Source organism: Crocuta crocuta, unplaced genomic scaffold (assembly GCF_008692635.1).
Source record: "Crocuta crocuta isolate KB4526 unplaced genomic scaffold, BGI_CrCroc_1.0 scaffold50, whole genome shotgun sequence".
NCBI classification, from domain to species: Eukaryota; Metazoa; Chordata; class Mammalia; order Carnivora; family Hyaenidae; genus Crocuta; species Crocuta crocuta.
The window spans coordinates 6,503,469-6,513,874 of NW_027527428.1; the positions used below are offsets into that span (position 1 = coordinate 6,503,469).

General features: G+C 48.5%; 1 protein-coding gene across 2 annotated transcripts in view; it reads left to right on the top strand.

Annotated features, from left to right (window-relative positions):
* Positions 1-10,406, top strand: part of RPTOR (regulatory associated protein of MTOR complex 1) — a 325,821-nt gene that overhangs the window by 36,753 nt on the left and 278,662 nt on the right. The window lies entirely within an intron of this gene.

Sequence of the window (10,406 nt, forward strand, 5' to 3'; positions counted from 1 at the left end):
GAGCTTTCATTTGGCTTCTTTTGGGGGGGTGGGCAGGCAGGGTAAGCAGCTTTCCGGCTAGCTGGTTTGCGTGTCAGCAGACTGGGGCACGGGCCGCCCCGAGCTGTCAGGTACCGGGGCCCCTGTGACCCGGGCAGGGGGACAGCGGCCCCCCATGCGCGAGCCCAGTGACGGAGGTCCTGGATGAGGGCTCTGCGGCTGTTTGTATTTGAAAGGCCCATGTGTACCGTCTGCAGGGATTGGTTCACCCTGGGGCTGTTGCGGAAGCCTCAGAATGCGGAAAACAAAACAGAGGGGGTCCCTGCGGTTTCTGAACTTACACACTCACGGGTGGGTCCTTACACACTCACGGGTGGGTCCGAGTGTTTCTTTCCTAGTCTTGCCAACCCTCAGCATCGCCACTGAACGTATCTTTACAGGTAAGTAGATACCTGAGCATTTTTTAAAAATTGCATTTTTTAAATTACTAGCACCGTTGAACATTTTTACATGTTTATGGGTCAGTTGTGTTACGTCTGTGCCCTTGGCCCACGTGGGAGTAAGACGTGAAGCAGGTGGCCTGCGTGGCGTTAGTTCTGGGCGGCTCTACAGGACGCCTACCCTGAGGACTGTTTTGTAACTCCCACGGCCCGGGGTCCCCCGCGAAGCATTGACCCTGCCCTGTAAGCTTTTCTCTCAGCTCCTTGGGTACGGATTTGGGAAGTGTGCTTTCCGAGGTCACCGGTGACAGGCGGTAATGAGGGTGACGGTGTCGGGATCCACCGCGATCTGTCGAGGCCGAAACGCTGGCGGAAAGTGCCAGACAGGACGGGGACACCTCGCAAGTCCTGCGTTTGGTGCCTTCCCCCCTCCCCTCCCTCCTGCCTCCTTCCTCCCCCTCTCTTTATCCACCGCTGTTTTTTCCACTAATTGTACCAACACAGATAAATGTTTAGCAGTTCATGTGCAAAGGATGTTTGCCGTATAGATTTCCATTCATGGGCCCCCGCGTGCCTTTCCCCCAGGCACTTGAGACCACGTTTGGAGGCTCTCATTTAATTCTGGATGCTCTATTTTGAGAGGCGTTCACAGAACCGACCAGATGCAGGGTGGGTGCAGGCTAGCAGCTCAGAGCCTGAGCCGCCTCTGGTAGCAGGGGACGAGAGGGGGTGGCCAGCCCCCTCCAGCCCCAGCGAGGCTGCACTGGGCATTTGCATTTGCGAGGGAGGGACTGGCCTGCGGCTCCCAAGGGGGCAGATCCCAGACCTGCAGAATCCTTCGCCAGCCGACAGCCAGCCTGTCCTGTCCTGTCACTCCTGCTGGCCGGCTCCAGGAGTCATCGGATGGCCGGCTCCGTCGCTGGGAGGCTGCTTCGTGTTGTGGAGAAGGGGGCTCCAGGTGGAGCTGAGTTCAGAGCACCGCTGGCTGACGCAGAGCCACTGACCTTCTGTCACTCTGAAAACGGCTTCCCGCAGTGGGGTGCTGCTCCCTGCCTCCTGTGACCGGGCTGGTGCTTCCCGGGAGGGCCGTGCGGGGCCAGGGTCCCCGCGGCTCTAAACCATGTGACTCTGCCTCTCTGGGTGCACACGTGTGTGCGCATGTCTGACACACACACTGATTGTGAAGACAGCAGCAGGGCACACGGGTGGTTTTAAATCTGGGCCCTTTTTATTAGAAGATTCATCAGAATTTTTAGTGTTGCATATACTTTCGATGTACGTGAGAGCATCTGTCAGTAAACCAGTGAGAACCGGTCAGTTAACCAGGGCCGTGTGAGTCCATGGCCCCCTTGTGGGCCCCACACACTTGGGACGTAGGGAGGAGTCTTCAGGGCTGAGCGCTCAGGGGCCTGTCGCTGTGCTCATGGGGGCCAGATGGCTTCTGCGTCCCCGTCCTTCTGAATCTGCGTCTGTAACCACGGTAGTAAGATCGGTGTCCTCAGTCTGAGGGGAAGAGGAGCTGGGGAAGAATTAGGCATCGTCTGGAAAGAGCTTTGAGCCCCTCAGAGGCAGGATCCCGCAGAAGCCGAGGTGTCGTGCTCGGCTGTCCCGAGGACATCCACGCCTGCGCTTTCCAGCTTGTTGTGCTCCCGGGCAAGCAGAGGACAGTCCGTCTGTTCCGTCCTGGTCCCTGTCGTGTGGAGACGTGGATATTTGCCTGGGTGTCCATCTCGTCGGAGGGAGTGGCCAGAGAGGACTCTTTCTTAGTTCCGGGCACGGGTTGCTCATGCTCTCGCTGGCCTCTTCCACCTTTGTGGCCGGACTCAGCTGCCTGCTGACCCTGAGACCAGCCGGGAGCGAGGTCCCGTCCCTCTTACTCGGAACACCTTTGGAACACGGCCCTGGCTCGTTGGCGGGTGGGGTTGGGAGGTCAGGCTCTCCAGAGACGTGCGGGCGGTAGGACGCGGGTGTATGGGCTCACGTGATCGTGGAGGCTGGCAAGTGCAAAATCTGGGGGGCGGGCGAGCAGGCTGGGGGCCCGCGACTAGTGTCATTCAAGCCCAGAAGTCGTCTGCAGCAGAATCCACGGTTGCTTGGAGGAGGTCTGCTTGTTGTACGCAGGCGTTTGGCGGCTCAGACGAGGCCCACCACGCTCTGAAGGGCAGTCTGCTTTAGACAGAATCTGCCGCGCTGGATGTTCCTCTGGCCTGGAAACAGACTCACAGAGTGATGCGGGACTGCGTATCTGGGTGCCGTGGCCCAGCTAAGGAGACACATGACATTAACCGTCACAGGGGGTCTTTCTGCAGAGAGGGTCTCGTACCTGCCGGGTCTGGAGAGGAGGCCACCTGGGGACTGTGCACTTTCTGCCAGGTTGGATCCGGGCAGACCCACACTTGTATACCTTTTACTTTTTTTTTTTTTGTCCTGAATGCAGTGTTCTCTCTAAGTCCTAAAGGGGAATAAATTAGCATCCTGAACTGCACTTAACTGAACTTTATTTTTTGTTGTTTGGGATTTTACTGAGAGCTACAGAGAGGCTGGCTACTCACCTGGGGGTTCAGAGAAGCCTGGTGGAATGCTGAAGTTTTCTTTGAGCTTTTAAGGTCAGAACTCATGGGAAGTAGAAAAAAATAGGGAAAAACATAAACATTTAGACTTTGTAGGGTGACTCATCAGTGACTGCCTTCCAAGAGGATTGGGGTCCCTGTGGGAAAAGCACAGAGGGGGCTCTCCTNGTTCCTGTGCTTCCCAGTCCACAGCCTTGTCTTTCTTCCCGTCTCGCCTCACCACGCCCCCTCCCTGCCTGAGGACCGGCTGGCTGACTGCCGGGTACTGGGATGTAGATGCCGCCACTGCGGTGCTACTTTGATCTATTATTTATTTAGGAACATTTTTTACCATGAGAAAATGGGAATTATGTTTTGAACTTTGAATTCAATCAAATCCTTGGTAGCTGGTGAGTCATGACACTTTATTAAAATAAACGATTGCAGATGCATTGGGTGTTTACTGACAAGACGCTTCCAAAGTTCAAGCATTTAAAATGAGCCACACGGTATTGATACCAATTTGTAAAATATGGAAGGAGCACAGGCTGGCTTCGTTGGATTTCATGTTCTTTCTCCCAGCTTCTTTACGAAGCGTAAAACCCAACAGAGAATGAGCATTTGCTTTTGTGCTAATAGTTACAGAAAGCTGGGTAAGGGGGTCAATTGGAAATTGAATTAAACCCAAATTATGTAAGACTGTTTGTAGTTTTATGATGTCTTGTTACTTACTGCTCCAGGGCTCCAGTATGTTTTTCCTTTGTGTTCTGAGCATCCGAGCCGAGGGGCCAGTGCGGCCCCGTGCGCATTGCTGTGACATCCACGTCCGTGTGCCCTGAGAATTACACGGCTTAAAGACAGCAGTGTCTCAAAGTGCATTTTATTTAGGACTGTTTGCGTATCGTTTAGAAATAAGACATTTTACGATATGTACTTGTGAAGAGGAACCTGGAGATTTACTTAATCTAGAAATTATTTTTGGATTAGGTTTTAAAATATTTGGATGCCTGTTACACAAATCCTGCGGTGTCTGGAGTCAGACATTGTGGTGTTTATGAATACCACGCATCCTAAATCTGCCTCCTTTTACAACCCAGCCACACACGCGGTCTGCTCAGCATCCTTCAGTCTGCTGCATAAATGCTGGCCTGATGTGTCGAAGTCCCCCGGCCTCAGCCGTCGTAATGTTGTCTGCCGTTTGTCAGGGGTGCTGAGCAGCCGGGCAGACGGCGGGCCGGGACGCAGGATGCCGAGAACCTGTGAGGGGATCAGTCCTCAGGTCCTGGCACAGATTTAACTGTTTGGTTCAGCTGGGAAGTCATAACGTCAAGTTCTGCTTCAGCCCGTCCTGATCTGTCCCACAGATGCCAGTTTTATACAGGCCTATTTTTCTCTGAAATCGAGCCTTGAAGATGATAATCCATGTCTGAGTTGTCATAGATTTTGCTAAATTGAGACCCGGGGAGCCGGCTGGGTGCCGCCTCACCTGCCCCGGCGCTCCCTCCTGCGGTGGCCATGTCATGGTCCCAGCTGACAGATCGGGAAGAGTTACCGGCCAACAGGTGGATGTGGGCTTTCATTCCACTTGGTTATGGCCAAAATCCTGCCCTCGAGTTTCCTTTTTGAGAAAGTAAGAATTAAAGAATCACAGGAGAAGGAACTTACCCATGTGTGGGCAAGTGCAGTGCACGGGCCTCCTTTATGGTTCTGGAGACTCGTCCATCATCGCTGTGATAGAGCTGCGGTGTCTACCTTGTGAGCTGTCAGTCACCATGAGCCTTTGAGGGCCTGTGGCTCAAGCTCCTGTGTGGATACAGAGAGCAGCCCCTTGGTGACTTCCGGCCCTCTGTCACACACACCAGGCTCAGGGAATAGCCGGAAGCTCTGCCCCAGGCTCTTCAGGTCAAGCTCGAATGTCTGACTTTTCCTCTAGGTTTTAAGTTTCTTACGGTCCCTTACTCTGTGCTGTGTGTCGTAGTTGCTCACAGTCCCCCGACTAGATACGGAGCACTCTTGATGGTGAGGAAGCCCCACTTCCTATCTGTGAACAGAATGTGTTCACTGTTTGCTTCCGGAAAATGTTTTCTTGGGGGTGAAGACACGAGCCAGTCCCATAGCACTTCAGGAGGGTTTTTTTTTTTTTTTTTTTAAAAACCTTTCTCAGTTTCCAGATGTGCTGCAGATCCAGAGAGGCACCTAGAACACGTACAGAGTGAGATGGGCACCCGGGACGCCACCCCGGTGCCGTGCGCCAGCCGCGTGCCCGAGCCCTGCGTCATTAGCCGAAGCCTGTTGGTGAGGTTGCCGAGGTGTGCACTGCTGCCAGCTGCGGCGTGTGCTGGGTCACCCCTGCTGTGGAAACGTGCAGGCTGCTGCAGTGTCTGTGTGTCTGGACCAGAGCTGCCAGAGACATGTCTGTACGCCTCTCGTAGCGAGCGCATGTGTGCGCTTCTCTTGGGGGAGCAGCTGCCTGGGGTGGATTTACAGGTTAACCAATGTTCAGTTCTAGAAGAGTCTGCCAAGTGGCTTTTCACAGGGGCTGGTTCCATTCTTCCATCGGTGCGTGTGCCTTCTGGTTGCTCTGTGTTCTGGCCACTGCTTGTCTTTGCTTAGATGTTTGTGTTGGCTTGTGTTTTACGGTGATTTTCATTTTCATTTCTTTCATAACTAATGAAATCAAGCTCTTTTTCATAGGCTTACTGGCCATTGGGTTAGCCTCTTTGTGAGATGGCTCTCTAGGGTTCTTGGCCATTTTTCTGTTAGGTTGTTTCTCATTGGTTTGTAGGTGTCCTTGGATTAAGTCCTTTTTTAATGTGTTTGATGTCTGACACATTTCTTACTCTATTATATGAGTTCTCAATCTTCTTATGGACTCTTTGGATAAACAGAGATACTTAATTATATTGTACTTGGATGTGTAATTCCTTCCCCCATGGCTCACGCCTGTGTTCAAGTCTTTTTCTACTGGGAGGTCACGACCTTGTCCTGTAACATGTCCTAAAGCTTCACAGTCTTGTGGTTTAGATCTAGATCTATAACTAAAGCGGTCTAAGTCCCAGAGTGCTCAGAGAGCTTCTGGCTTATACCTGCTGTCAGACATAATTATTCCCTTTTCACTTTGTAAAGTGTGCAGCGTGGGTGATCAGTTATACGATCTGACTGCTTGCCTGCCTCGCATCGGTTTATACATATGGTATGAGGTAGAGGCCCAGTTTCATCTTGTTCTGTACGAATGTATGGAAAGGTCCTGGCACCGTGTATCGCCAAAGACTCTCATGAGTTCTCTGCAGAGCTCTTTGTGGGGTGTGTACTTGGGTCTGATTCCGGCCCCTCTGTGCCGTTCTGGGGGATGTCTGTCTCTGTGCCAGCATTACTCACTCTGTGGCTTCACGTAATCTGAAAAAGTGGACAGTCCCATCTTGATCCTTCTCAAGACTATCTTATCCCTTTACATTTCCATATAAATTTTGGAATCAGTTGGTCAAATTCCATAGAGGGGGTTGAGATTTTGATGGTGATTTGATCAAATCTTTAGGTCCATAGATCATTTGGACAGAAGATTCATATATCCCAATATTAAGTTTTCTAATAGTCCACCTAGAAGTCTTTTGTAACTGTTGTTTAATTTATTCCCAGATATTTGAATTTTTAAAAAAGTTTATTCATTTATTATTGAGAAAGAGAGAAAGAGAGAGCATGTTAATGTGTGTGTGTGTGTGTGTGCGCGCGTGCACGCGCGCGCATGAACTGGGGAGGGGCAGAGAGAGAGGGAGAGAGAATCCCGAGCAGGCTCCACACTCAGCACAGAGCCCGATTTGGGGCTTGATTCCACGAACCATGAGATCATGACCTGAGCCAAAATCAAGAGTCAGATGCTCAACCAACTGAACCACCTGGGCTCCCTAAATATTTGAATTTTTAAATGCTATTTTGATGCTGCCTTAGACATTTTATATTGTTTGTTCTAGCATACACATTCTCTGTTGTTTGCACTTGATTGTGTATATTGATTTAGTATCCAGCAGCCTTGCTGAGCACTCTTATTGAATATTTATCCACATATTCTTTTGGATTTCTGTAAACACAGTCATGGTCTTCTGCAAGTAATGACAGATTTGTTTTTTTCTGTTCCAGTCCTTATAGTTTTCTTTCTCTGTTCTTTAAAAAAATTTTTTAAGTTTATTTTGTTTTGAGAGAGAAAGCACTCATGCTCCCACAACTGGGGGAGGGGCAGACAGAGAGGGAGAGAGAGAATCCAAAGCAGGCTTCGCACTGTCAGCAGAAACACTGACATGGGGCTCGATCCCATGAACTGCGACATCATGACCTAAGCCAAGGTCAAGACTGACGCTCAACTGACTGAGCCACCCGGGTGCCCCTTCCTTTTCTGTCTTTAACTGTTTTACATTGACCAGGACTGGTGTTGTGTAGAAGTGGGGGCATTCTTAGGTTGCTTCTCATCTCACAGGGACAGCTTTCAACTTTTAAATATGATTTTTGCTATAATTTTTTATAAGATTAAGGATATTTCCTTTTCTTGATATGACAGTTGTTTTTACAATGAATGGATCTTGAATTTTATTAAATGCTTATTATGCCTCTTTTGAGATGAATATGTTTTTCTTTTTTGTTAATGTGGTGAAGTGTACCCGTGTGTGACCCCCCCATGTTTTCTTTTTAGTGTTTATTTATTAAAAATTTTTAAAATATTTGTTTATTTTTGAGAGAGAGAGAGAGAGTGAGCACAAGTGGTGGAGGGCCAGAGAGAGAAGGAGACACAGAATCCAAGCCGACTTCAGGCCCTGAGCTGTCAGCATAGAGTCTGATGCGGGGCTTGAACCCATGAACTGTGAGCTGGAGTCAGATGCTTAACTGAATCACCCAGGTGCCCCCACACCGTGTTCTTAATGGTCAAACTTCTATTTCAGGTAAAACGCAATGTGGGCATCATGTCTTATGCTTTTTTTATGCATTGCTAGGTTTGTGATTTGCTAATGATTTTTTACAACTTGTGTTCTTAGTGAGAATGATCTGTAATTGTTTTCTTCTACTTTTTTTTTTTTTTTTGGTTGAGTGTTAATACCAAGGTTATGCTAATATAAAAAATAAGAGTTTGGGAAATGTTTTCTGTTTTTTTATTCTCTGGTGTCACTAGAACTTTCTAGTTATTCAACACAGTCTAGAGTTATCTCTGTGGAACAGTTTTTGATTATGACTTTTGGGGGTTATGGAAATTTTCATGTTTTCAGTGCCTTCGTAAGTTGATTTTGGAGAGCTGTGTTTTTCTAGGAATTTGACTTTTTATCTAATAAGTTAAAGAATTTAGTGACCTACGTTCTTTTCAGTGTATGTGGAGCTTGCCTTTTTATTCTTGACAGTGGTTATTTGAACACATTCTCACTGCGCACAGCAGTTTCTGATGATGCTGGTGGTGACATTAATGCATGTGGCTCTTTGATCTTATAGCAGGAAATGCTGACGCATTTGCAAGATCTGCATAACCAGTCTTTTATTCTTGATGACTGGGGTGCAGGGTCACCAAATGCCCAAGTGCCACTTAAAGCACAAGGCGGAGCGCCACATTTTAACATGAGGGTACGAGAAGGGCCTTGGGACTGTTTCAGACACTACCTTGCAAATAGCTTTTGAGAAACTACCACTTGTTGAGTTTTGGTGTAATGTCAAAAGGTGTTGGCACTTATTTGAAGATTACATGTAGATGTGTGGCACATGTTTGCGTGAGGTTGGGGTTTCTTCTTCATAGACTAAAATGAAGAGAACACGTTGCAACAGACTGAGCACTCAAGCAGGCGGAGACTCCTGCCCCTGCCTGGGAAGCGGGGCACTGAAGCGATTTGCAAAAATAAGAAACATCGCTGCTGTTCTCATTTTAATTTCTTTGTTGAAAGGATAGTGTATTTTAAATAAGAATAAATCATTTATGCTAATAGGCAATAGGTTTTGCAATGATCAATTTTAAGTGAATTAATAAAAGTGAAAAAATCCTCAGTTTTAACTTGCGACTCGATACGTCAGTTGGTAGTTGTAATTGGCAAAAAGCTTTTGAGATCCCTTATCCCTTGTAATTTGTAGGAGTATAAAGGCGTTCTGAGACCAGAAAGTTTGAGAATTGCTGGTTTATAGAAACAAAAGTGGTATGTATTTCATGATCTTTCGGCTCTTTGAATGTAGGAGGCGAACTTGGGCTTCTCAGTTTGACCCTAGAGTTTCCTGCTGTCAGAGGCGACAGCTTTCGGCGTCCGTGTCATTGCCGCATGTTTTTCACGAAGGGCTTGCATGGGGGCAGAACTGTGCTCCTCGGCATGTGAACCCAGCTCCAGAGCGATACTTTGCAGTATTTTTCCTTCTGCTGCCTAAAGCAGAAAAGTATTATGCCCTCTGTGTGTCTGAAAGAGCTTGTCTGCGGGTTGTGAGCACAGCACAAGAATAAAACCTTTAAAAATCAGCAGAGAACCAGCCGTTGCTGAAAATTGAACATTTTAATTAAAAATATCCATCACAGGGTGGCTCTTCTCTCCCTTTATTTCTCAAGTGTGGCAAACGTTAATAAGCAGGGCTGCACTTGGTGCTGTGGTAAATTGCCGGCCGGCGAGTGGGATTTCTTCCTGGGAAACGCTTGCAGATAAAAGCCTGCAGTGTCTGATCTTGTGACAACTGTCCCTTTTCCGTGTTGGCTGAAGCTCATTTCAGAAGTTAGATGGGAGGCTATGGGAGCCTTCAGTAGACGCCTGCCGTGCCGGTGTGGGCCGCAGTCAGGGAGAAGATACCTGAGCAGACGTGAATTTGTTCGTGGACTTTTCTGTACACTTGGGTTTTCACCTGGCCGAACTGATGGATTGACCGGCTGTCTGGGGTGAGAGGCGCCCAGGTGGACAGAAGCATTCCGTTCTGTACCTAATGTTCTTCCCCTGAGAACATGACAGTTTTGTCCCCAAAATTACTCTGTTGGAATAGGCACAAGGGTTCAACATCATGTTCTTTGTTTTCCTGTTCATGTTTTTCTATGTGTGTGTGTGTGTGTGTGTGTGTGCGTGCGTGTGCACACACACACACACACACATAAATTTTTTTAATGAAGTAAGGTGGAAGCTGGCCTGGTCTTTCCACCTTTGTAGTTCTGGTACACTAAAAATGGCTCAGATTAGGGGAAGGATGCTAGAATTAAAAAAAATTTTTAAACTTTACTCAGTGGGCCGATTGGGTTTCAGCTGCAGTGTAGCAGTGGGATGCAGACCGGTTTTCTGATTCTATAAAAAGAAATCGACCCTTATACCAGCCCCCAGTTTTTTCTTAAACATCTAGTTTTCTGGGCTGGGGAGAAGAGCAAAGAGGGCAAGTGGGAGCCTGGACACCTGCAGTCACAGGCTTGATGCCCCCAGGAGGACCTGCAGTGCCGTGGCCAGCTGCCCAGGCGTGG